The sequence below is a fragment of the Helicoverpa zea genome, chromosome 25 (assembly GCF_022581195.2).
Source record: "Helicoverpa zea isolate HzStark_Cry1AcR chromosome 25, ilHelZeax1.1, whole genome shotgun sequence".
Lineage (NCBI taxonomy): Eukaryota > Metazoa > Arthropoda > Insecta > Lepidoptera > Noctuidae > Helicoverpa > Helicoverpa zea.
The window spans coordinates 2,443,876-2,471,383 of record NC_061476.1 but is presented as its reverse complement, the minus strand read 5'-3'; the positions used below and the strand labels follow the sequence as shown (position 1 = coordinate 2,471,383).

Here is a 27,508-nt window from a genome sequence, read left to right as displayed (position 1 = left end):
CCTATGGTGGCCGGAGATCAGTCAGCCTGCGACGTCCTCCACGTCTGCTGCGGGCGGGGAGAGAGGAAGCGAAGCTTCTCTCTCCCTTTCCGCCGCCTCCTTTAAAACCATCACATCCTCACAAAAGAAGACGACGGCGTTCCATCCATCTTCGCTGCCGACCATGCAGGACACGACAGCCGGCAGCGAAAGACTTCCCGCAGCGTCTACTGCTGCCGCTAGGTCACGGCGCTGCGTTGCCCCAGATGCCACAGTGGTGGCATTCGGGCGTGGGCTCCCGACCGATGCGACACAGGAACTTTCCGAAACACCCATGTCCGGTAAGGACCTGTGTCAGCCGGAAGCTGAAGGCGCCGTGGCGTCCCTCCAGCCACTCCTTCAGTATGGGCCTTACCGCCGCGAGAGCGGCGTGCCCTGCCGTGGGTCGCGCAAGTCGCTGCTCCCATTCCGCAATGAGATCTTGGCCGAGGTCTGCCCTGCGCACCTCAACTTGCTGAGGCACGAGGCGCTCGGCCCGCCCCACCGCTTCCTCGCGCCATGTATAGAGTGACGTGAGGGCTGTCGGTCTCGAAGTCCCGGGATCCGGCTAGGAGGCATGCAGCTTCGAAGGAGATCGTGCGGTATCCTCTTATAACCCTGATGGCCATCGCTCGCTGTGGTCTTCGCAGCACTGCAAGGTTGCGGGCCGTCAGGGTGTTCGCCCATACTGGCGCGGCGTAAAGCACCATCGCCCGCACGACCCCCATATAGAGCCTCCGGCAGGAGGTATTGGGTCACCTGAGGTTGGGCAATAAGCGTGAGAGCGCTGTAGCTGCGACCATCAACCGAGAAGCGAGCCGCTGGAAGTGTGGCCCGAAGTCCCAACGACTTTCGAGAACGAGTCCCAGGTATTTCATTGTCGGCTCCACAGCGATGGTAACCCCTCCCACCACGATACTGGACCCCGGAGGTGGCTTCTTCCTTGGCCCATGGAAGCAAAGGGCCTCGGATTTGTGCAAGGCCACTTCGAGGCCAAGACCTACCCATGACCTGCGCGACACTGGCTGTGGCCCAAATGGCCGCCTGCCGGTACGCCTACCCATGTGCTGTGACTAGCGTGTCGTCAGCGTAGCATATCACGCTGACGCCGTGGAGAAGCGCACCGCGCAGGACCCAATCGTAGCCAAGGTTCCACAGGAGAGGGCCGAGAATCGACCCCTGAGGAAGAGATGTTCTGACGACTCCATCCTTCTCGACCCGGGTACACGACAGCTCTTTCGGATAAATAGGCCCCGATTATGCGACGGAGGTACCCTGGCACTCCATGATAACGGAGCGCCTCCTTTATGATATTACAGGGCAGGGTGTTGAACGCGTTAGCGATGTCATGCGACACCGCCAAAACCACCTCGCCCCGGTCAACTGCTTCCTCCGCCAGGACCGCCAGGACCCTCACGCGCATGCGTGGAGGAAGCAGTATAGCGTCAACTGTTGAACGCCCTTTACGGAAACCATACTGGTTGTCCTCCAGATCCGAATCAGCTCATGATTTTAAGGTTTTAAATCCATCATACTTACGTTAAATCGAACTTGTTAATCCTATTCATTTCTGTAGGTTTCAACACTCAAATTACCCACGTAAACCATAATTTTAGGATTTTTTGCACCGTTGCACTAGTAAAAAGACGTCAACTTCGCGCGCGAAATGCAACTAACGCGGAACGACGAATATGAATTTAGGCACAAGTCGACTTATCTCATTATACCTAATTTTATAAGTAAAGGATCACGTATGCAATAAGAAGATAACTAGACAAAACTCTTTTTTACTTTTTAGGTTTTGCTATTTATGACTAGACTCGTATTTTTTATTTGAGATTCACGAAATAAAATACATTATATTGACTTATCTCCTTTTTACCATGATAGTTCGTAAAATTTTGTACCCAACTGTGTAATTAACTCATTTTTCACAATTTCTGACTTATCCCCTTTTGCCTTAACACCACAGAATTTATTATAGAAAATCTATAAAAAAAATAATTAAGCTTTAAAAGTTTATCAAACAGTATTTTATTGAGCTGGCATCTTTTCTATTCACCGTTCATAAAATGGCCTTAAGACTGCTAAACAAAATATTTTACGAAATATCTGCGCAATAATTTCTAGGCCAAATGGTACCCGAATCCAATCTGTCATGGCGTCCAAGATGCACTTAATAAAATCACAAACAAATCAGCAATTATCCTAAACGTTGTATGTTTTCCTTGCGTAAATGTTTTAGCAAACTCACCCACACATGCACGATTTGTTTTGTGTGCGTACGAGTTGCACTCACACATGTATCGGGATGCATCGCATAAACCAATGTTTGGCTGCCGTGCCAAAAAACACAAAGGAGATATGTAGTGTGAGAGGTCTTGATACTTTTGATTTGATCTTTTTATGTGTTTTTTTTTCTTCGTAAAATAAAATAGAAAAAAATCTTTGTAATAATATTTATTTGGAATATATTTATTTATAATATTTTTTTGAATTTTCAATCAATGTTTTTTTTTCCGTAATATGTACCAATTTTCAAAATTCATCCATTGAATAATACGTAGAAAGGTCATAAAAAATGAAGACTTAATAATAAGCATAACCAATTTGCACGAGACTAAGCCAGCAAAGTGACAATTATTTAGGAAGCCTTACAACTAAACATGAAGATTGATAAAATAAAACCAACAAGAAAAGATTTTTACCAAAGGTTAAATAACTAAAAGCGACACTCGCAATCGCACTTACCATTGAAAAAGACATAATTTGCAATATTAACATAATACAAGCAGACAAGATTGCAAACATAAATGCATTTTTAATAAAACCTCTATGCAAATACGGCTATAAAGACTATATGACAACGTTGTCATTTGAAAATTCTTTGCAATACCACCACCATCTTGGATTTATTTCATAAATAAATAAATATAAATATTGTCTAATAATATATTTATGCTGGCAGGTGTAACTGCCAGTGTTTCTTAGAAATCTTGTTTATTAATAGAAAACAGTAATCCGGTTTACGTGTCCTCTTTTAATATTAAAAATTAACACGTTTTACATAGTTGCTGGTTTACGGCTTAGGAAAAGGAAGTGATGATAAGAAGTATGGCGTAGGTATGGGTTAGCTTGATACTCTTAATTGACCAGTACCTGATATGTTTTTAGTTTAACTACGATTCTATGTACTATAATGATATTATTCAGTACTTAAGTATAAAGGATTATTTTCCTAAAATATTATTTAATCAAAAAAATAATCGGTGACCTGATAAGTAATGTTCCTACAGCAATTATGAAACAAAATCATAAAGGTCATAATTCTCTTAGTCTCATTAATTTATTGCTGTTAATTGTTGTTTACTTTAAATAAGGTGGATTAACCTGTAATTTATTATAATTAAAAATAATTATTTCTATCTGCACGTTAACACTGTCATACACATTATCTTGTATGTCTCCGTACCGTAACCGACCACGGGACTACAGAGTCCCGGATTTTTGGAAGGCGAACGTGGGGCCGAAGCCAACACGCTGAAGCCCTTTTGAGACAACTTTACTGAAATGGCGACACAAAACCGACGATTATATAGAAATGTACCCAAGGACAATCCCCGGTTCTGTGCTAAACTATTGCTAACTATGGAGGAAAACTACTTGGGCTATTGTGATGGGATGTTAGTAGACCAGGAATGGGAAGACTATGGGAACTATGGCACCTGCCGATAACAATGTTTGCACACGTAAAAATGGCAGGTGGAGACTCGCCAACTCACTTACTGGGCCCTCGGGAATCAGTCACTGAATAGCAACAAGAGGGCAACAGGTACATGAGCGGCTGAAGGGTGAGGATACCTCGACGGACTTTAAACGCAGATCACGCGCTCCCTGTGGGTCCAGCATCACCGGCCCACTCGCCACTTACCACGAGGCACCTACCCTCCGAGCGGGCTGCTAACCCTACTCTAGCGACTCCACTCTGACCGGCCGATGAAGGCAAGCCAAGAGGCGGGAGACCTATCCCCCGTCATGCTTCACTCCGGCAGGCCGGAGATGGGGGATAGTATACTCTCCCTGGAACACTCGGATATATAGCCCCGCGGGGTCGCTACTCCCCGTCATCCGCCTCAGATGCCCTGCGGGGCTCATACACATTATTATTACTTGCCATTAATGTAAAAAATAATATCAAAAAGTCCTTGTCTCATTAATTTTTTAAATGACCTAGAAAGTATCAAAACCATTCGGTCCGCCGACAAAAGGGATAAAAACTTGCGAACACAAAAATAGAACGTCGAAAAATGAACATTAACGTATATTTTGAAATCTGCGCTGCGCGGGCGCGATCCAATCAGAGACGTCGCGCACATGTGTGCGTGCATTTGATAGGATTTTTAAATGTGTGCTTCTAACGTATTCGAGTGTTTTTTATATGTGTGTGTCTAATGGTAGTATGCTTTTAAGGTTTTTTTATTAGTGTGCGTCTATTTGGGTAGTGGGTTTTATATAGTTTCTTAGTTACAATGTTTTATACATAATATGATTCATTCTTGGAGTTATATCTTTGAATTTGGAGGCCAATTTTAATGAAAGCCGTTTGATGTAGTTGTTTGCGCTTATTTTATTTAAAGTTTGTTGGAAAAATGTCTTTGTAAAAAATTGATATAAAAGTTTTAATACCTACTTTGATGTGACCACATAAAGAAATGAGCTTAGGTACTGTCTTGAAATTATGAGTTATGCGACATTGACCTAATTTACTTGAAATATGTTTTTTAACACCTTTTGTATGAATTTAATATTTCCTTTCTTCCTAAACCCATTGTTTCAAGATTGGCTTTAAATGTAAGAAGCAAAGTGACAGGTTTTATATATAACAGTAGGGGTAAAGGCATTGTAATAGCCCAACGACAGAAAATGGCAGCGACTGAGCATTTCGACATACACTGATGGATCACTGACTATTATGATCGACATTTTGTGTACAAATGCGTCAATGGAAATCGATGTTTATTGAATCGATGATTTAAATATTTGAGAGCCTTTCTGTATCAATCAATGTCTATAAAAGGTTTTTAGATCATAACAAAACTAGTATAGTAGTATATATTATATAAATATTAGGTATTTTTTATTCTTTTGGGGATTTTACACATGTGTTTTTTTAACATCAGTGATTAGATTATTAGTTAAAACAAAAAGGTCCTGCCTTAAAAAAAGGATTACTACGCCAAAAACCGTTCATGGTCACCTGAAAATTGCTTCTTTCATTATTTTTTTACACACAAAACCAGACATTGCAAGTGAGCCAAGTGCAGTAAGTGCATACAAAAATACCGACAAAATTCAAGGTTGAAATCTGTTAAAAATAACGCTCGTTGCATTCCCGATGCTCCTCTCTGGCAGTTTATTAAATCTGGATGCATTTTATATTCACGCTCAAATGCGTTTTGGGGTAGGTAATGGTTCAAACTTGAAGAATATGTGGCGTCATTCTTTTGTTTTGGCTTGTTTATATTGTTTTGTGTTTCAATGAAAATTTCAGGGAAGAAAATAAATGAGATTGAGATACTTTTTACAGTCAGGTAGCCCTCAGATAAGTTTTTGATTAGCTTTTGTCATGGGTTCAACTTATACAGTCATATCTATGCCTACATACTTACGAAAATAATTATATTTTTCTATATAAAAATTCGAAAAAAAAGTCGTTTTGAGAAGGTCGGTCTTGAGCTGCGTTGGGTTTTTGATTTGGTTAAGTCAGGATCAACAATTAAAAAAAAAACATTAACAGAACTAATCTGCTGAATAAATCTCATGAGCTAAATTCAATGCAATCTTTATCCATTTATTTCCGTCACATTAAAAGTGAACCGTTAATGAAAAAGAACTGAAATAATTCAATTATTAAATTAATGGTCTTAGCTTAAGAAACTAAAAATCTATCAATCTTAATAGCATTTCAAAGTACATTAACTTTTATATTCAAATGGCACAATTTAACGAATGAAGAAACTAAAATCTAATTCTGAACTGAGACGCATGCGCGGTCAGTGTGGTAATAAATTCTTTCCTTTCTCTTTATACCTACGTTTATAGTTTATTTCTTATGCGAACCAAATAGGTTCATAGGTACATTATTGTATATCGTCCGAGGAAAACGTAGCTCGCCAGCTTAGTGTACAATTGAGGCAACATAAAAAAAAACATATTCATATATGAATTAAGTCTTCTTACGGCCAGTTTCTTCATCAAAAGTTAAAGTTAAAGTAATGTCTAAAGTCAAAGTAACGGTCAAATTCGTTTTTTCAAGGCTAAAGTGACAGCAAAACTAATAGAAAAATTGAATTTAACCGTTACTTTTACTTTAGACATTACTTTAGCCATAACTTTAACTTTTGATGAAGAAACTGGCCGTTATACGCTTTTCAGGACAGATTATGTAATAAGGAGCTCATAGCTCATGGCTAAGCTGATCCCTACATAGTTAGGAAAAAGCTAGGCAGATGATTGATTGGCCATGGTTACCTTCCGAACGTTTCTAAAATCTTTTTCATCTGTTGTATAAAGATCATTGTCTTAGTTTCAGGTTCTTAACAAAGATAGTTAGCTTTCCTATTGAGGAAATGAGTGTCAATCTGATAGTCATTCATCTACTGATCGAATAATGGCTAGCAAGGCTGAACCTTGCCTGATAGTAGTATAATTAAATTCCCAATAAACTAATGTAAAATAATGACTAACACTAACAGAATACTTAAATCGAATATTCATCACACAAATCGAATGAATCTAAAATCTATTTAAAACCTACTTATTAATGTAACCACAGACAAATAAAACAATACTCCGCCTCATTTGAGTGCCGCCCACGAAAAAATTAGACGGACGAATGATCAACCATAGAGCTTATAAATATGTATAGATACATAGAATGAATGTTCAATCATACTCATTCAGATACAAGACTGGCCAAACCACGCCTAGGAATAAATAAAATTTCGAAAATAGAACGCGAGCTTCCTGCGAATTGGTTCTAAATTTAAATATTGAAAAATGGCGGCAGCATGCGAACGGTTGAATTTTGTGCATAAAATTGCATCTCGCGTTACCGATCTAAACATTAAAAATAGAATTCGATAGTTAGGAGTAGTTTACATGGTCGGAATTTGTTTTCATGGCAACTGATTTTAAGGTGATCTTGAATTGGTAGGTATTTCTGATGTAGTAAAGTTTTAGTGCGATGTCTGTCTATTCGGTTTGTTTCATTCGGTTAGATAATTGAATTGTTCATAACAAATAAACCATAATGTTCTTAAGGTTAGTTGGGATATTTCCGAATTTCCTTTACATAGGCATATCATACCACACACACGATTACTGCCCAAATTATAAGCTTAGGCTTTTTTATTAAACCTTTCAATTAAATATCCAAAAAACCTTCACGTATCCATTTACTTTTACCCCTCCTTCCCCCAAATCACGGTATAGCAACCGTCATTACGTATGCACCAAGCCTTACAAACACCAGATTGCCTTCTTTCAAGCCAGTTAAAATAAACACCGCCGATATTTCGCAGCTCTTTAGAACGTTCGTATACATCGGTGCCCTAGTTGTGTGAGTGTTTTAATGTATGTATGCATACACAGTAATGTATGTGTTTTAACGTTTGATCTTCGCTAGTAGATAGTTCGGCAAAAACATGGTTCGTTTTATGCGAGGTTGTATTTTCAAATGTTCGTTGGTTTGGATTTTGTTTTCCGTATATTTTCTAACGGTACAGGAAAGAGGCAGACAGCCCAGGTTTTAGCATGCACCTAAAGTAATTGGTAGTACCTATTCGTAGAAAAAGGTTATCCTTGTAGTTACGTAAACCCAGAAATGTCTAGAGATTAAAATGTTACGTTTTCCATCCTCCAAAAGTAATCGCAAAGACCAATGTCATCTTAAAATTTTTATTTTAAGTAAAAAGTATTTTGATTTACCTCTCAGTTACTACTCTATTACATACTTCTAATAAACATTCCGCTTCTACCAAAAATATTTTTATTCCCAATAAAATCTATTCACCATCAAAATCCTCCCCAATACTTCCCGCCCACCCATCCAAAGAAAGCGTGAGAGATACATCAGTAGCAAATATTTAAAATCGTAAATACCTAACAGTACCTCCTCTCTGGTCACGACTGCGTAGGCGCAAGTACCTTCACGCCTTACTATAGCCGCGTGTATCGTACGTTTTCAAATGGTAAAAGGTGATGGATTTAGGTGTCTACATCATTGAGGCAGTTATGTAATAAATAAAACATATTGTTTTATAGATAGTTCAACTCAGATTTGCGCGCGGCCCTATGTGTGCGTCGGCTTGTAAATATACAACTTTCATTCGTGTGACAGTGACGTCGTCCGAGGATGACGTGTTCTTATCGCTTTTTGTTATGGGTACAGTCGTTTACGAAAATGTCTAGTTCTTCACGGAGAAAATGTTTAAGGAGTCAGGTAGCGTTTCAAAAAATGAAACATTCAAAGCTTTTTATTATTATATTTAACAGTTTTTCATTATTTTCTCATACGTTTTTTCAAATTGACATTGACAGTATCTAAGAAATAAATGAGGTGAAATATCTAAGATGAATTAAATACTTCTTACATATTTTCTAGCTCGGGGTACGCGGACAATAAATAAAAGTGTGGACTAAGAATGTAAAAAGACGTATAATCTAGTATAATAATGTAAACAAAATGTATGGGGAATTTTTTAAAATTATATTGCTTCGCATAATGTCGACCAAAATAAGACGGAAATAATGAAACTCATAAATGAACGTTTAATTCAAACTGATGAAGGGGTGTTGGGTAATACCTGTAGACATGTACAAAAGAAAAACCAAATACTATAGACATTTTGACATGGAGTCAAAATTTATAATTGACCTTGGTGAGAGTAGCGAATCTGAAAATTCATCATTTATTTTTCAAGTAGCGATTCAGAATCATTATAAATAAATAAACATTAAATTACGTAATAACTGTTTTTCTTTAAACAGCCTTATACAACCCCTAAATAACTTTATTTGTACCCGACTGCACCTCTTGTCACGCACACAAAGTCACTGTATATGTACAAGGGTTACCCACACATAAGGCCGCGCGCAAGACTGAGTTGAACTTACTATACCTGTATAGGCAATTATCGAAAGACATGTTTTTTTTAGAGATTCGTAGGAACTGTATTCCTATACATGTCCTGAAAAAAAATCAGTATTCAGATCTCTCAAAGTGTCATGATAATTTTACTATTTGAAGAGTATTTATCTAGGAGAAATTACTACTTTCTTGCCTTAATGATAAATCGTCATCATCTGCCTATTCCCAACTATGTTTTGTCGGCTTCTAGTCTTACCGGTTGAAGCTGTGTACCAGCGTTTTACAAGGAGCTACTGCCTTTCTGACATCCTCAACCCAGTCACCCAGGGCAACCTAATACCTACCTGTATTTATAAAAAAATGAGAAAACATGCTGCGCCGACCCCAAATAAAATTGGGATAAGGGCACAAATAAAATTGGGATAAGGGCAGGAGGATAATGATGATGATTTATAAAAAAATATATTTTTCATTTTCAATATATATAGGTAGGTAATATATAACAATCTAGTTAACTTCTCTACTCATCATCTTCCGAGCCTTTTCCCAACTATATTGGGGTCGGCTTCCAGTCTAACCGGATTCAGCTGAGTACTAGTGCTTTACAAGAAGCGACTGCCTATCTGACCTCCTCAACCCAGTTACCCAGGCAACCCAATACCCCTTGGTTAGACTTACTGGCTTCTGACTACCCGTAACGACTGCCAAGGATGTTCAATGACAGCCGGGACCTACAGTTTAACGTGCCATCCGAAACAAAGCCATTGGTATCTAAGATATACTTAGAAAGTACATACAAACTTAGAAAAGTTGCATTGGTACTTGCCTGATCTGGAATCGAACCCGCGCCCTCATACTCGAGTGGTTGGTTCTTTGCCCACTAGGCCACCACGACTTTTTTCTCTACTCATCTGCCATCAAAAAAATTGCTACGGACAGATATTTTTCTATTAAAACCAAAACTTTCAGCGCCATTTCTAAACGTTATATAATTCCGAAGCTAGCCGCTATCGGACGAGTCACGATCATGCGTAGGCGCCGGTTTTATTGCTGATCTATTGCAATTTGTACCTGATTGATTAGTGTGATTTATTTGTCGTATCTTATACTTAGTGGTTTTTCATTTTGGTAGACGGTGTACCTTTTTTTTTTCATTTTAACCGAATTCTCAAAAAGGCGGAGTTTACCAATTCGGATGTTTGTATATTGTGCTTAATTTAATCCCCCACTGCAGTGGACATCCCTCTTCTCACACAAAGAAGGAATCGTTTGTTTCATGGATTCATGACTTCAGACTTTTAAGGCCATTTTGCCTCAGGATTTTCATTTTTGGAAAAATAATCATATTTAAGGTTATATTTTTTCCTCGAGATGGTTATTTCCTTCCTAGACGATGGTTTACACCAAGCCCAAAAAATCTGTACTTTTTTAAAACCACGTTTATAATCAAGTATTTAACTATGTACTTTATTAAGGTTATTAGAAGGTACATATTTTTGTAGCGGAGGATCCTCCCTTTACTGCGAGGTATGATGAGCTTTACTCTCTGCTCTCATACCTCCACATTTTCAAAGATGGTAATCATTCTCTACGCAAGTACATTAAAGATTTGCACTCATTGTTATCCCGGTTGTCACTCACAGTTGGCTCAGTGCCAGAAGATAGTGGTATTTCATCAACTTTCCTCCCATCTAATTTATGTCCAAAGTGATGTAGTTGGTGATCAAAACGACAGTAGTTTACTGCCTGATTTCAGCTTTAATTATTGTAGAATTTCTGTTAGTTATACTCGAGTTACGCCATATTTTGTCCAGTTTCATAACCTTAAAATACTCAAACATAACCTTTTACGTCGTTATAATGTACCTTTACACCAATGACTGAGTGGTGAAGAAAAATATCTCAAGTAAACCTGGACTTTAAAGTCTGACATGTCCAAACTGCCTTGAGCAAGCGTGGTGATTAACGCTCATTCCTTCTCTGTGAGAGAAGAGACCTGTGTTCTTCAGTGGGACCGTAAAAGGTTGCTGGTGATGATAGAAATGTATAATTTATCTGCATCTATAGAATCAGTTGGTATTCTCACCAAATGTAGTTTTCGTCATAATAACTTCCCCCCTGTGAAGTAATCCAATAGGTGTCTTACGCATGAGCATCATCGTCCGAGCCTTTTCCCAATCATGTTAGGGTCGGCTTCCAGTCTAACCGGATTCAGCTGAGTACCAGTGCTTTACAAGAAGCGACTGCCTATCTGACCTCCTCAACCCAGTAACCCGGGCAACCCGATACCCCTTGGTTAGACTGGTGTCAGACTTTCTGGCTTCTGACTACCCGTAACGACTGCCAAGGATGTTCACTGACAGCCGGGACCTACAGTTTAACGTGCCATCCGAAACACAGTCAATGGTGTCTAAGATATACTTAGAAAGTACATACAAACTTAGAAAAGTTGCATTGGTACTTGCCTGACCTGGGATCGAACCCGTGCCCTCATACTTGAGGTTGGTCCTTTACCCACTAAGCCACCACGACTTCTTACGCATGAGCATAAGTGTTATTTTTACTTTTGTACTGTTTTTGGCTGTTGTGGAGTTACTATTAGCCAACTCAGAAGCAAAACCTAAGTATGTAATATTCAATACCTTCATGGCTAAGAAGGTAGCATAAATACACAGCTGTCCTGTAGCTGTCAGAATTTCAGACTACTGAAAACGTGCAACAACTGTCAATATCTACCACCAATTTCATGCTAAATCTAAGTAGGTAACCAAAAATGATACCTAAATATATAAAGCAAACTACATAAGACATAACAGCTTCAACTTAAAAACAATATGGCGTCTAACGCCTAATAATGCCATTGTCTCGAACCGGTAGAATTTTGGTTGCAAAACATGCTCGCGCGCAGCTCTGAGTCACTCGCGGTGGGGAGAGGGGGGGATAGGCTGGCATAACTTGTAGGCTATACTAGATTATTGTAGATCGTAGTGTGCGTAAAAAATAGTATCGTCATTAGTAGAGTTTTGGTTGTATTGCAGTATTTATTAAATTAGAAAATAAAATGTGTGTGCATCAAAATTGCACTTCAATAAAACAATTTCTCGAAATTATTACAGGTAAAGCATTCTAAATATACCTCCCTATTTATGTCACATACGAATTCGAGATTTACTTCCCGTAACTGAATAAAATAAACTCCTTAACTCCTAACGGGAATAAAAGGTGCCTATTATACGATATTAATGAAGATTAAACCACAAGTATATATTAAAGGGTGTAGCTGAACGAAAATAAAGTAAGTTTCCTCACAAGTTGATTCACAAAATTAGAGTTGTATAAACTTAAGATCTTTTTGTTTTATCGATGATTTTAAAATCACAATTACATTTGGTCAAGACAGACACAAAACAAGATCAAAATCAAACAGTCCAGTCATTCATTACACGATTATAATAACTAATATTTTATTTATTGATCTAAGACCAGTCAATCATCTATTTCACAACATTCCTTTGTCAGATAAGTTTGTAAATCTGTGACCATATTTGTGAAGTCAATTTGTTTAGTAATTTGCATCTGAAACTTATTGTAGTTTCGGTAAAGTAATATGGCGCCGATTTTCGTTTCAATACTCAAAATATCTTATTTAGGACTTATGGAAAACTTGCTGTTCTTCACGGTTCCATCCACCACGGGAACTACCTTCCACACATGGATTAAAAGTAGGCTATATATCCTTTCTTATTTTATTTTTCACAATAATAATATAATGAGCATTAAAAAAAAATGTTCTCTAGGTATAAATAAAGTTACTCGGCGATAGACTAATTTAATTTACAGTTTGTAAGCAATCTTTTAGGTACCTAATTCGGGAAAAGTCTAAGCATCAAACACTATTAAATTTAAGTTCGCTTAAAGCTACGACCTTACGGTCGTTCCCAATTTCGAATTTTGATAATTGCCCTACACAATTAACATCAATTTCCTACCACTAATAAGCAAATCAACACAAGGACAAATTATAATTTGGGAATGGTTAAAAGGTAAAAGGTCTAAAAGAATTCCCACATCATAAAAACCTTCGTTATCTAATAAGAAAATGGTACGCATGTCCAAGTGTTGTGACGCGATACTTTGAGAACTGGTTATGCTAGTTCTGCACTAAGTTATTATATTTCTTTTGAGCTCACACACCGCTTACTTTTTATTATGTAACACTGTTTTGTATAACACTGGATTATAATAACGAGGTTATTTGCAATAACCACCGAGAGGGCTTACAATGTAGTTTAATCAAATTTTTAGTTCTCCCTTAAATATCAGATCAGATAGGGGTCAGACAGGGCAGTCGCTCCTTGTAAAGCACTGGTACTCAGCTACATCCGATTAGACTGGAAGCCGACCCCAACATAGTTGGGAAAACGGCTCGGAGGATGAGTTCTCCTTTAAACCGAGCTACACAATGACTGATCAATGTAGAAAGATCCCTTTTTTGAGAGGACATCAGATGACCCCTCAAGCTGCAGATGCAGCTGGAGAGAGTATCAGATGATGACTAAAACCAACCTTTGTTGCTTTTGGAGCTCTTTATTCACCAGGACCGCGGTAACTCCCGCGAACCAACTCAGAGCATCAACAAACCCTAAGATATCTTTCCATACGTTGCTGTATATACTTTTGAAGTTTAACTACACGATACTTTTTAAAATGCTTTGTAATATTACATTGAACGACTAAATGATATCATCATTTGCCTAGCCTTTTCCCAACTTACTTGAAGTCGGCATCACGTCCAACCATATTCAGATGCAGCTGAGTAGGTACTAGCGTTTTACATAGAGCAACTGCCTACTTAAATGAAATTTAATTTAGAGGTTCGATAGCAAAATATGAAATTCAATATTGCATTACCTTTATGAGAAAGATGACATTTTTGACAGCAGTTGTCTGTGGCGCCAACAAGCTATTAAAAACGTAAATGTCAACGTGTAAAAGTGAATTTAAACACCCAAAGCACAAATAGGTAATGTCATTTTATTAATTGGCAATATTTCTACAGCTATGTAAAAGAACCCATAACAAACTTTATTTTCCCAAATCACATCGTATTATTGTCACACTTTTACTAAGACTCGTCCTTTATATGAATTAATTATTTTCTACTTTACGGTCTAAAACCTATCTAGCATGGCCGACAAATTAGGAAGCTATTTCTACGATGGTACCATAAAAATCTCCCCATTCCCCATGGGTCGCACCACGGTCAGAAATCGTTATAAACTTGTTTCTTCTTAAGGAGAGGGTTTCAATTTTATATAGGGGTTACCCGTGGCTTTGCCCGCTTACCGAAGGAACTGCTTCTGCAGCCGGATGAACAGTAGCCTATCTCCTTTCTCCGGCTCTAGGCTATCTGTGTAGAACCACTCTTTATGACTATGTTTGGCTACCGTCGACACTTTGATCCCATAACTACTGAATAGATTTCAATGGGTACGCATATAGTGTAAAGCCTAAGAAAGGACATCGGCTCCTTTTTACCCAGTTACGGGATGAAGTTCCCACGAAACGCAGGCGAATCCTTGGGGAACCGCGAGTACTCAATATGTGACAGGAAAAAGTGTTGTCAACGACTTAAATTAAGTGAAACAAACTCACTTTATTACGTGTCTCACCAACACTAAACCGATCTCAGGTAAAAAAAACGATTATAATAAACCAATAATATTGTACTAGACCTTAACAGGTCCACTATAAATATGCCGAGAAAAAGCATCAATTAAAAGCTGCTTCAAGCTTTTAAATCAATCGGTCGACAGATTCATTAGAAAATATACTTGTAAAACCTACTCTAAGACTGAAAACTTAAGGTTTATTTTTGAATGTAAAAGTAAAGTTATAAGGAAGATATTATAGGCTACAAGTTTAATGCTGTTTATATGTCTAGGATGAAAAATAGGCTGAGCTAGAGTGGTTATTAATGCGTTATTTTTTTTGATATAGTGTGGGCAACCGAAACTAGTTTTTGCATGCAAAACGGGATGCTGTATGGACAGTAGCACATCACTAGTAGTGTAAGGATAACCGTAAATATTTTTTTTTCAATGCACTGATTTTTTTGGTTATAATTTATAAACCATTTGGGTGATTTGAGACGGCCTATAGGTCAAAATGTTTTGCAACATGATAATTTGTGATTTATGCCTTGAAAATGGGTTCGTGCTCATCTGAAGATTTTTGAAAAAATATTTCTTTAAGTATTTTATGGACATCCAAGCTGTAATTCACAAAGAGCTTGTACGAACAAACAAATGGCACATAGACCATCGATTAGTTTTAACATGAAAAGATCGATTGTCCATGTTCGTTTAATTTATTTAACACATACAGGCTTTATTTGCTTTTTTTAAGCAATCATTAGTAACAATATTTGTAAATAAGGAGTTTTGCATCTCCTTTGTATGTTTATTGTGATAAAGTATAAAAAATGTTATATACCATAAAATAACTATAATCGAAAACTTTCTTTGTTAATCTCGTTAATATCCTCTAAAACAACAGAGGTGTTTTTCAGCACCTAAAGGCTGTTTCAATGATTCACCATACGTTTTAACGATAGCAATCAAAACGCAAGAAAACAGCAATTAAAATAATTATGATTCATAAACACAAACTCACGCGCAGCTAAAGTTCCTTAAAAAAGGAGCGCGCGAACTCAAAACAGGAAGAAATTTTCCCGCGGCGCGAGCGCATCTACCGGCAATGTTCGGAACTAAACCGGAGCGCGAACGACCGCCAACTCTTTCCGCGCGCTTTCTTTTATCTCCCCTCTCTCTCCCACATAAACACACGCCTACCTTTTTTGGCGTAAGAAAGGGACAGAAACAAAAAAATGGCCGAACGCACATGTGCGCGGGAGTTCGTTTTCGTCTTATTTTTCGCAGGTCATTCCCCTCGGATATATTCGCGTCGCTTTTGCGATTTTTTTGTCTTGCTCGGTCGTTTTTTATCGTTTTTCCTCCGTGTGTGTTCGGTGGGCTAGGTCGCGTGGGCCGTAGATTTATTTTTCTTGCTTTTATCTTAATCTGTTTTCTAATACTGTACAGTTTATGGGACCCTTTTTGAATCTAATGTTAGGTTTGTTGGCAATTTATTTTTTATGCCGTGCGAGGATAGCTAGGCTATTTATTATAGGTTGTAAACCGTCTTTCGATTCTAGGAAAGGTTTGCGCTTAAAAAATAAATTTTCTCGAGACATGAGAAGACTAATCATGAAAGTGCGAGATGCTTTGAGTTTTTTTTTATTAATTATTTTTTTGAAAACATCTAAGTGTTAGGTATAATAACAATTGTTCCTTAAACATAGCATTACTGATTCGATTCTTGAAATAAGTACCGTACTATTTTCAGCTTCCATTAAAAGAAATTCTATTAAGTTTTGTATAGTTCTTGTACCTTTCTAAAACGGCGCACCCCGGAAAAGGGAGGCACCATGTTATCTCGATAAAACGATTAAAATTTAATCTTGCATTCAGGATCAGAGTTCCTATATAATTAGGTTTAGTAATAATCTACTAAAAATTTAATCTCCTACCATAATTTTACCACTAGGAAGAAACCAACGAAATCGTTTTAATTAAGCCAGTCAATTAATAAAGGAATTTTCTAATCGAAGTGTGCAGTAAAAAGATTTATCTCTAGTGCGCCGGAGCAACACACAGAGCCGTTAGCGACCTCTAGTGTGGGGTAATTGGAATATCGATATCGATAAATTTATCTCAATCGAGATTTTGTCTAATTGGATTGCTGTTTTCGCTATGGCGGAGTTTTTTCTAATTAGTTGTTCTTGGAAGTTGTTCTGGTTTGTGTTGTTGTCCAATTGGTCCGCTTCTGAAATAGAATAGATTGTTGGTTATTAAAGGATGTTTTAAGTTGGAAAGGATTTTTTTTTTATAAATTGAAAGTGTGGATAATATTATAAAATATGCAGGTGAATATACTTTTCAACTGTACTTTATTATTTTTAGCATATCCAGTAATATTAAAATAGAATATATAGGAACACCATTCGTGTTTAATAGGGCATATTATATCATATAATTTGACATTGTTATTTAGATTAATTTCTTTCAATTATGGTTGAATCTTTTGTCTAGCCAGAACGGTTTTTTTGAGTATATATCTAGAATACAGTATTACGAACATGATAACACATCTATTATTTTTTACTGAAGACCTTTAACCATATTGCGTTACGTCAACGTCAGGAAAACATCGATAAAAATATGAAAGCTTATACAACCCTTACGAGCTCTATAAGTGTAAAAATATATCTTACTCAATACATTGTATGAAAGCGAAAAGGCCTAATCATAAGTTTAATAGTTATTGCGTACCTAAGTAATTCATAAAATTATAGTTTGTAGGCAAGTTAATGTATTGTTTTACCATTTTTTTTCTAAAGATCTATTTTTTTTTCGGTTCTATCTTGAAGGAAATACTCTTCTTTGTTTTCATTCCAATTTTATCTCATTCAGCTTTGTCGTTTCAAAGCTTTTTTTCTTACTGATATTACAAGTGCGACCAAAACCCTATTTGTCTGTTAGTCGCACTTTCACGAAAAACTACTGAATTGACTTACGCCCATGAAAATAGGTACACAGATAGTTAAAGAACTACTGAGCCGATTTACGTATCTGAAATTGGGTGCACAGATAATCTAGAGCCCGAGAAAGGACATAGATTACCTTTTACCCGATTGCAGGACTGATTCTCCCGGGATATGGGTGAAACCGCGAGAACAGCGTGTCTTTCATCAGAGCCTGGCCGCTTGGACTTTGAATCGTACATCTGCATAACCTGAAAAATATAACATACATGATCTAAGAAATAAAGCCTTATTATAGTTTTATCAATCCTTTCATTCTTTGAACATTGTAAGAGGACTTTATTTACCGAAATCAAAAAAAAAGAAAAAAAAACCTGGTTTTGGCAAGGTCTCATGGTTACAAAGACAGGGTTAGTACCTACCAGTTGAAACTCAAACTCAACCCAAACATAAAAAATCGGCTTCTAGTCTAACCGAAAGAAAAACCAGTGCTTTACATATCCACTTCTTATTTGACCTACCTCAACACAAATGAGCCAACACTACATTGCTTGACAGTTTTTGTAAATAAAATATGTCTATTTGTTATGGTAAGAAAGAATGTTACTTGTGAGATGACGACAGATAGAAGAGTACGGAAGGAGAAAACATGCTGCGCCGACCACAAATAGAATTGGGATAAGGGCGAAGGATGAGGATGATGATATTTGTTCTCCTAAGTACTACTCAGACAAATTAAGTGATCAAAAGGTTGAAAAATCGCCCAAAGAAAATAAAATGGGCTTTGAAAAAAAATCGCTTAAATATAAAATTGGGATAACTTCTAAGATTAACTGATTCGTTCAGTTTTAACCGCAAGTTAAACCAAGACCGCAAAGCGATTGGTTAGTCAGCAGCTTTAGTTAGCCTACCTGGACAAAAACAGTTCTAAGATTGAAGTCACGTATCTAGATTTAAATTGATCTATTTTAATAAAGTTTATCATATTTATAACAACCACGCCTGTCGATCGATCATAAGGTTAACCAATAAGCAAAACTTGACGCGGTCGAACCGTGGATGCGTAGGGTCTTTTGATAATATTTGACAGTCGTTACGGTACTCAGTTTCTTTTTTACAATTTCTTGATATATTTGTGTTTTATTTTGTATAATGAATACATAAGTACTGAGATCAATTATTCTAATACAAATTACGTAACGAAGACTGCCCTTAGCCAGCGGTTTCACGCATGTACCGTTAGAACTACTCCATGCAGCCCGATAAAAAGTCTTCACCCTTTCTCAACGAATCGGCTATCTAACACTGACTGAATTAATTATTCTAATTGGTCCAATAGACCCTATGATTAGCGCATTTAAACATACGTATAATACGTTTAAAACCGGGGTAAAACAGTAGTCAATCAAAAATATAGGTCATACTTTTACATACTTGCAATAGTCGTTTATAGACGTGCTTCTCTCATCGTGTCGCGAATAGAGTGTCTTTATCTACACTCGCACAAAGAGCCCTATGATTTCAACGTACTACTTGTACTTAGGCCATGATAACGTTGTTATTTATAAGATGTGCTGTATTCATAGTGTGGGACTCGCTTGGCTTGTGTATTTATGTAGGTTTTTCTTGGGTTCTTTTGATGATTGGGGGTTGGTTAATAAGGTTTTTTTTGTAAAATCATATCATGTTTTTTTCCAGGATTATATTTTTTGATGAATAAATAATCAATATCTACTCCCAATGTTTTTTTTTTTTTACTGAACTGTATAATCATCTTCAAAAGTTATTTGTCCAAACGAACTTGGGTGTAGAAATCAGGTAAACAGAGATTTCATGTAAAACTCTGATTAAACAGGAAACAGACCAAAACATCGCCTGGACAGTGACTAGACAGAGTATATTTCTAAAGTTAGTTATTTCCTCAGTAAAATCAGTAAGAAATTGAATCACAGTTATTTCGTTTTACTATAATTAATTAGTTAAGGCAACTCGACTATGAATACATCACTAGAGCTTTTTTTCCTTGCAACGGGGCGGGGTTATCGCGGAAAAGTTGTGGATTTTTCAAAATTTTATCAACTGCACGTTGAGATAACGTGCACACTAGTGCAAAATTAGTGATGTGCATGTGCAATGTGAGTCGAGATCGACTTAAATGGAGTATAATCGATCGACTTACATGTAACGAATTTGTTAGTATTGTGAATATTTGTCGTGATCATTTCGGTTAAAGTAGGGTGTAATGTTTACTTGTGAAATATTTAATTTACATAATAGTCCTAATCTACAGTTTTTTTTAAGTAAACATATATTTTCGTATAAGAATGAATAGCTTTAAGTGACAATTCAATTTAATTCAAACACATGAGCAGTAAAGACTACAAAAAGGGAACGAAATAAAAACTAAATTGGATAAAACACAAGATTATGATCAAGTCAATTATTGAGTTGTTCTCTCATTGAGTGATATACGGGTTCAATATAGTTTAAAATTAGGTTTAAAGACTTTTACTCTGAGTTAAAATACACGAATTGTTTTTCAACAACATTAAAATTGACATTTCTTTTTGTTAGATACCAATTAGATAGGTACAGGTTAAGAAAAATCGTGAAAATGGGGTATCGTGTTCTTATTGGGGAGGTCAGATAGGCAGTCGGTCCTTATAATCCACTGTGACTTTTTAGCTTCTTACTGCTTTTGTTACATTTTCGGAACTGGGATGCTCCCGGATGTAAAGCCTATAACCTAATATATAGCCCTCCTCTATAGATATCTAAAACTGAATGAATTTTACTAAGCAGTTCTTGGGGCTTTCCAACAAACGATATCTTCAGTTTTGCACCTATTAAAACATTTTAAAATTTATGGAATTAGAAAAAAATATTTGAGAAGTTAGTGTGTCTATACGCGATTTACTTACTCCAAAACTACCTACTGCACGGATTTTCAAACAGCTTGTACCATTTAGAGAGACTGATTCTTTTAGCTTGTTTAACACGGGCAGATAGTAATTTTGACATATAAAAAACTGTTCTCTGCAAGGGTTTTTTTCCGTAGGAATTGGAAAATTATCACTGACGAAGGTTTTCTGTACACTTAGTTAAGTGACTTAACGCGTAGAATCAATAGGTAATCCCATGATAAATTAATTAGTTATGCTCTTTTAATGCTTACTATTATACTAATGACATAGTACATACCTTATCAAGATCATCCTGATGATTTATTCAACAATGACTCAAAATAACAATAAAATTAAGTAAGAAAAAATATTAAAGAAATACTTGAAGTTCCATGTATAAAAGAACTTAGTGTGTTTAAGGACTTCTATTTAAATAATATTTTACTAGATTTTGACTACATCTTGACTAAATCTTAAAGTATGAAAGTCACATCACTAGCCAATAAAGTAGACCAAGGAACATGTTACTCGAATCAAAATGACGTAACGCGAAAATTAATTCAAATAAAATTAAATTCTACACCCCTTTCAATTGAGTCGAAAATCGACTGATAGAAAATGGCATATACGAAATTAAAATGCATGTTTCGAGTGCATTTTTTTCGTTAGAAAAAAGATAATAATGCTGCGTTTTAAATGGAAATTTTATAAGTTGACGCAGCGCAGGGCGGTTGTTTTTTCATACTTACGAGGTAAAATTTTCCATTGTTACGCAATAGTGAAGTTTTTTTTAAGATTTTTTGCGTTTTTTCTGCTTTTGGATTTTGAGTGTTTTTTTTTTATTCTTGTAGTGGTAAAAGATAATAAGCTCGTTTTGTGGTTATGATATGTTTTCGTTTAAGTGGGTTGTGAAGAGTTACGCATTCTTTTTGGTTTTTGGTACGTGGCTGAAAAAAAAAAAATTAAAAACGTTTCGTTGGTATTTATAACATAATATTTGGCTTAGTTTGTTAAGCAAGAAATTTGTTAATAAACAACCGTGAAATAGAAAAAAAAGTTGAAAAAAAGCCGGTAAGTTTGGTTTTATTTTCAAGCAAAGATTTTTTTTTAATATTTTCTACTTAGTTTGATCAATATTTTGTATTTATAAATTCTAATTAGACTATTGGAATGAAAAGTGTTATCTATTCTCCGTTAGATGGCGCCTTTGTAAACAATGTTAGTTTTATTTTACATGGATGACATCTGAGGTCATCGGAAACATAAACTAGGTACCTGGAATATAAAATTATTTTACTTAACGATTTTTAATCAAATGTATTTTAAAACGTTAACAAACTTTAGCTTAACATACACAGGTTACAAGTCATAAAACTTAAAAAAAGCAATACAAAAAAAAAGAAACTTTTTTTCGGTACAAAAATGACCTGTAATAAAAAATACTGCCACGCTACACAATCTATTATTAACAAAATTATGCATCGATAAACGCATACAAATTATAATTGTAATGCAATTTGACAGTTTCACAGCCTATAAAATTCATAATAGGGACAAAAAATGCACCCCACGGGCGAAAAAAAAAAAACAGTGAATAGAAAAAAAGGCGGCACGCTCGCCACCAATTAACTCTTTTTTCTAAAAGCCGTTTTTAACATTTTTTTTCTAACTTTTTATTGGTTGAGCGATACGAGGGGCGTTTTTTTACCATTTTTTACAAACGTGCCAAGATTAACACGTGGGCATTTTTTTAGAGACTACCGTTTAGTAAGCTGTGGGATTTGACACGCAATGTTTGGACAGGGGCGTTTTTTTTTCTCTTTTTTTCTATTTTTTTTTTGTTTCGTTTTGAATGTAGATTGATACTTGTGTAATTGTTTAACGGTTGATTTGAGGGGTGTCGTTTTTTATGTATCCGGCTTAGCTATGTTTTTATTTGGTGTAGATTTTTTTTTTCTATTTGAATGTTTAGTTCAGTTTGCGGAAATTGATAAGAGGTTAAGATATATATTATAAGATATTGTAGGTGTGTTGTGTTAATTTTTTAAACTGTCTTTTTTTAAAGCCGTTTTGTTTATTTTTCGAAGGTCTATTAATATTTTCATCTCCTAAATCGATAAACATAGTAATTTGACAGATTTTTTTGTCTATTTCGGATGGGTACATACGTAGTAACTATGCCGCCAAAATAATAATAGTAACTAACAATCAAACACATGGCTAAAGTTCGAAATAGAGAGTAGTTAACAATCATGTTTAGTTCAGGTCACCTAGGATAGGATATCTGTGTAACCCATTTCTTCAATTACATTGAACACGTGCATCTTCTATTAAAATAGAATTAACTCCGTCTTAGGAATTTCCTTACATTTCATCGTTCCAGAATTTTCCTAATACCTCTTTTATATAGACCGATTTTTGCCAATCACTTGGCTAATTATTTGGGGTTATTTAACGTGCAAAGTTAGTCAATTCGTTGTACCTTTTTACTGCCTCGGGTGTGACCTTTTTAGTAGCAACACGAAATAGGATTTAAAAATAGAAAAAAATAAAACTGACCTCCTTTTTTAAGACGCTTATATTAGCTTAATTATTGAGATATACAAAATTATGGTCAAAAATTTGAACAATTTTATAGTATGCCACCGTATTGATAGCCAAGGCTACCTTTTTCATACCATTTCCATGCCACCAATTCAAAATCAAAATTAATAATTCAACAAAAAAACAACCTACACTTTTGTTTTGAAGGCACGCGTTTCGTTTCTAAGTTATCGATCACACAAACAGACACACTCGCTTTTGTTTCCTTCACTTGTCACGGAATACTCGCATCAATAATGTTTTCCTGACTTCTTAGTGTGGAGACCGCGTCTCAGAGGTTTTTAAAGAAAAAATGTATAGGTAAGTAGATAAAAAATATATAAAAAAAAAACATTGATTCGAACCAATTTTTTTTCAACATTCAAATAATTCATTTACGAAATAATTAATAATGAATTATATATATATATTTGCATGACCATGATCGAATCAAAATAATTTATTTTCTTGAACGTAAGAATAAAATAACTGTATATCCCGGCTATGATTTAAACATCTTCGGCAGTCGTTACGGGTCTTACCAAGGAGTATTGGGTTGCCCGGGTACATGGGTTGAGGTGATCAGATAGGCAGACGATCCTTGTAGAACACTGGGAGCCGATCTCAATATAGTTGGAAAAAAGCAGATGATGATTAATGTAATACATAATAACGAAGTTATGGTACTTATGTAGCTTAAATAGCATACAGTTTTATAGTATTTTTCAAAGACTAGGAAAACAATTAAAATTAACTTTAGCTATAGGTACGTCAAAAAGAAAAATAGATAGCACGATCAAACCTAGAGCCATTTCCACGCTATCCAATGTTAACCCTTCACGTTTTCTTCCAAAAATGATTAAAAATAGGTCGCGGTGCGTGAGCGGGCGGTCATTATGACCCCCAGGAGTTTTTATTCGAACAACCCTTCCGATGCTAGTTCATTTCTATATTTAGAACTCATTTTTAGAAAACGGATATTTTTGATTGGTTTTTAATAAACTGTAATTTGGGGCTAGGAATTTTATTTCTTTAAAAAGGGCTAGTCTTAGATAGAAACTATTTTGAAGATAAAATCTATACTAATATTATAAAGCTGAAGAATTTGTTTGTTTGTTTGTTTGAACGCGCTAATCTCAGGAACTACTTTTTATCCCGGTACGGGAAGTAGTTCCCACGGGATGCGGGTGAAACCGCTGGCATGTAATATATTATAAAGTATCAATAGAAGTAATACAATGTTCCAAGAGAATTATCCCTCTCCACCGGCTAAAAAGCAGGCTATATCCTTTTACAGGTTCTGTCGCATTGGCAACAAATTATTTTTGGTGCTCATAGTGTTATTGGCGTACTTTCTATTATTTTAATTCTTATAGCACTAGGACTGAATGTTCATAAAAATGTGTTATCAACAACATCAAAGTGTGAACCCGTTCCTTTCAAAGTACTCGTAAAATCCCATGCATTGACAAAGGGTTAAATTGGACACAATACTAGTACACCTAAAAAATCTAACAAATGTCATAACCCTCTAAAAACCAGTTGAAACACAACACTAGATGATTCTTTCATCAATCCGTTGCACTTAACCCTGCAAAAAACCATACAGGATCCATTTGACCCTTTAATTTATGCAAATCAACTTTTAAATTCAATAGGTGAGCAAGGGTACTAATAATGTCGCCATTTTTTTGTTTCTATTTTCAAAAAACAATAAGGAACCGGTTGTTTTTGGTTGATGGGGTTCCTTCTTTGTTTGTCTATGGGAACGGCATAGACAAGATTGCGAGATAAAAGAGTTTCTAAGACTAGTTCGTGAGAAAATGATGTGAACACTGATAGAATAATTTATTTAAATGAGACATGGATCGGTGTTGCTTGTTTTATTCAAGGGGTGAGCAGGATGTCTTGTAAAACAGTTAATTCAGTCTAGATTTTTCTAAGTATTCTGCCTAGACCAATGATTTTTATTCTTCTTCTATTTTAACTTAACTAAAGTAGGGTGTTTGTTTACTTATGATTTTTTATTTTATTTATTTATCTTATTTCACAAGTTAACCATCTTATGTGCTAAGCCCCACAAAACCGTTGCAATGGTTTGACTGTGGGGTCAATGAGTAGGTATCTATAATTATTCTTTACATTCATAAGGCATCGTGTGGACCTATAATAATACAGCCACAAGGAACTACAATTTTTAAATCCTTATTACATGATCTTTATTTCTCCATCAAAATCAAAAGTCATTTATTCAAAGTTGGCTGGAAATCAGCACTTTTTGAAAAAACAGCCCCCAAAACGCCCGCCTTTCACCACTTCCTATGTGTTTTCGCTGGGAAGATGAAGTGGCGCAACAAAAATCCCCAGCAACCGAATAAAGACTGCTGCAAGAGCTACTTAGCCATCATCATCTGTCTAGCCATCATATTTGGTCAAACCCAACTAATACTAATCTTACATGGTGCGACTGCCCACCTGACTCTTTCAACTCGAAAACACGATACCCCTCTTAAGTAAGAATGTTCATTGTGAGATGTCTGATGATGTCCTGTCAGATGTACAAATTACAGTTATGACCTTTAAAGTGCCTCCCAAAACACTAAGGAATTCTTTATGTCATATAAGGACTGACTTAGCTACTAAAAAACTTAATAGATTATTCTTTAGAGTATCCGTAAACTGCTGACTAAACAGTCGACCGACGACGGTTAACCCGACAGTCAGCAAGTCATTTTTTTTAAGTAAAGCAAAGTTTTCTGTCGGTCTGTTGCTGGCTAAATACATGATCTTTGTTATGTGCATACTACCATTCATCTTCATACTGGTTTATGAGCCCAAACAAACTATCGGCCGACTAAAAGTTTGCAGTGTGAGAGCTTCTAATTAATGTGAGAGTCACCACATGTTATAATTTTTTGGATACAATAGAAATTAAATATTGAAAACCATTGGTATCTTCTAATGAATGGTTAGGTTTAATATAACGGGGTGGTTTAAGATTGTTAATAGCTACATATTTAATTGATGTATTACTGAATTAATGACTGTCCATTTATTTTGACTTTGAAGGGTTACGATTAGGATTTGAGGATTATTCAAGTATAACAAAATACATCAAGATATTTGGCTTTCATTTTATACTTACTTTGCTATTTGGAAATTCGAAAATAGGTTGTTCGTGATTGTTGAGGTAGTAGGTTCAAAAATAAGAGGCATTGAAATATTTTTCATCCATTGGCTATTACGATGTCTGTTCATTTTTGATTTCTTACTGCTCCTGTTTCTAACTACCTGGTCTTAAAGTCGCATAGTGAAACTGCTGTGTCTCGTGTTCGATTCCCAGGTCGGTCAAAATCGCTTTCTAGAACTAAGTTAGATATACATATTTTTGACAGTTTTATCGGGTCTTCTAGCTGTCCAAATAAAAAAAAAATGTGTAACATTCTGATTGATTAAACACATAGTAAAAGATCGTAAGAATACAATATATTGTCCTATATAGACTTCATAGTTATATAATATAGTGTTGTGCGATACGGCTGCCGGAAATTATGCGAGTCAATATAAAAGTAACAATGGCCGAGAACAGCTGTCGAGTCTGTTCTACAGTGGACACGTTATTGTTTTCTGAGTTTATTGGTTTTATTTTCTTGGATACAAGTTTTTTAATAAGTAAATAATTTCTTAGAATATTTTTGATTTGTAGCCATATCTAAAAAGAATCTTACTTGTGAGATGACGTCAAATAGAATTATGTAGGATTTTCAAAAAAGAAAACATACAGCGCTGATCCTAAATAGGTAATATTTAGATCAGGGCTTGCCCTCGATGATGATCTTTTCATTTTTAAATTATGTGGAAATTAGTGTCTATAATTTTCACATAATTTTTAATTTTTGATTTTAATAGTTTCGTGTAATAATATGTATTCTTACTACTTATCCCTATATTTTTGAAGATTTACTAAAACATATAATTAATTTACAATATCTAAAACTTTAATATTTAGGTACCTAAATCTGGATAGTTTATTAAGCTACCATCGCCAATAAGGTCCCTATTCCCTAAACATCCAACCACCTTAAAAATACCACTCACTTAAGCTAAATAAGTGAAATATTTTACAAGCTACTCAAAGATAGAGATAACGTACGTTTTAACCTGTCAGTTGGCACTGGAATAAATCGGCCTGTCTCGTATCAGTGATAGATCTGCTACACCTTTCTATTTTATTGGCTTGGATGTTTT

General features: G+C 35.9%; 1 protein-coding gene and 1 long non-coding RNA gene across 3 annotated transcripts in view; one reads left to right on the top strand and one right to left on the bottom strand.

The window, feature by feature from the left end:
* Positions 1-27,508, top strand: part of LOC124642671 (zinc finger protein 135-like) — a 109,286-nt gene that overhangs the window by 11,963 nt on the left and 69,815 nt on the right. The window contains exon 1 of one of the 2 annotated variants that reach the window (XM_047181261.1): positions 21,394-21,429. The exons of the other annotated variant lie outside the window; for it this stretch is intronic. The gene's annotated coding sequence lies outside the window, so the exon portion shown is untranslated. Of the gene's footprint in view, positions 1-21,393; positions 21,430-27,508 lie in introns of those variants that run through there. 2 annotated transcript variants of the gene reach the window in all.
* Positions 16,452-19,288, bottom strand: LOC124642673. Its single transcript, XR_006985803.1, has 3 exons — positions 19,209-19,288; positions 17,914-18,025; positions 16,452-17,056 (listed from the first exon to the last, which is right to left on the bottom strand). It is a non-coding gene; the product is annotated as an uncharacterized LOC124642673 (long non-coding RNA).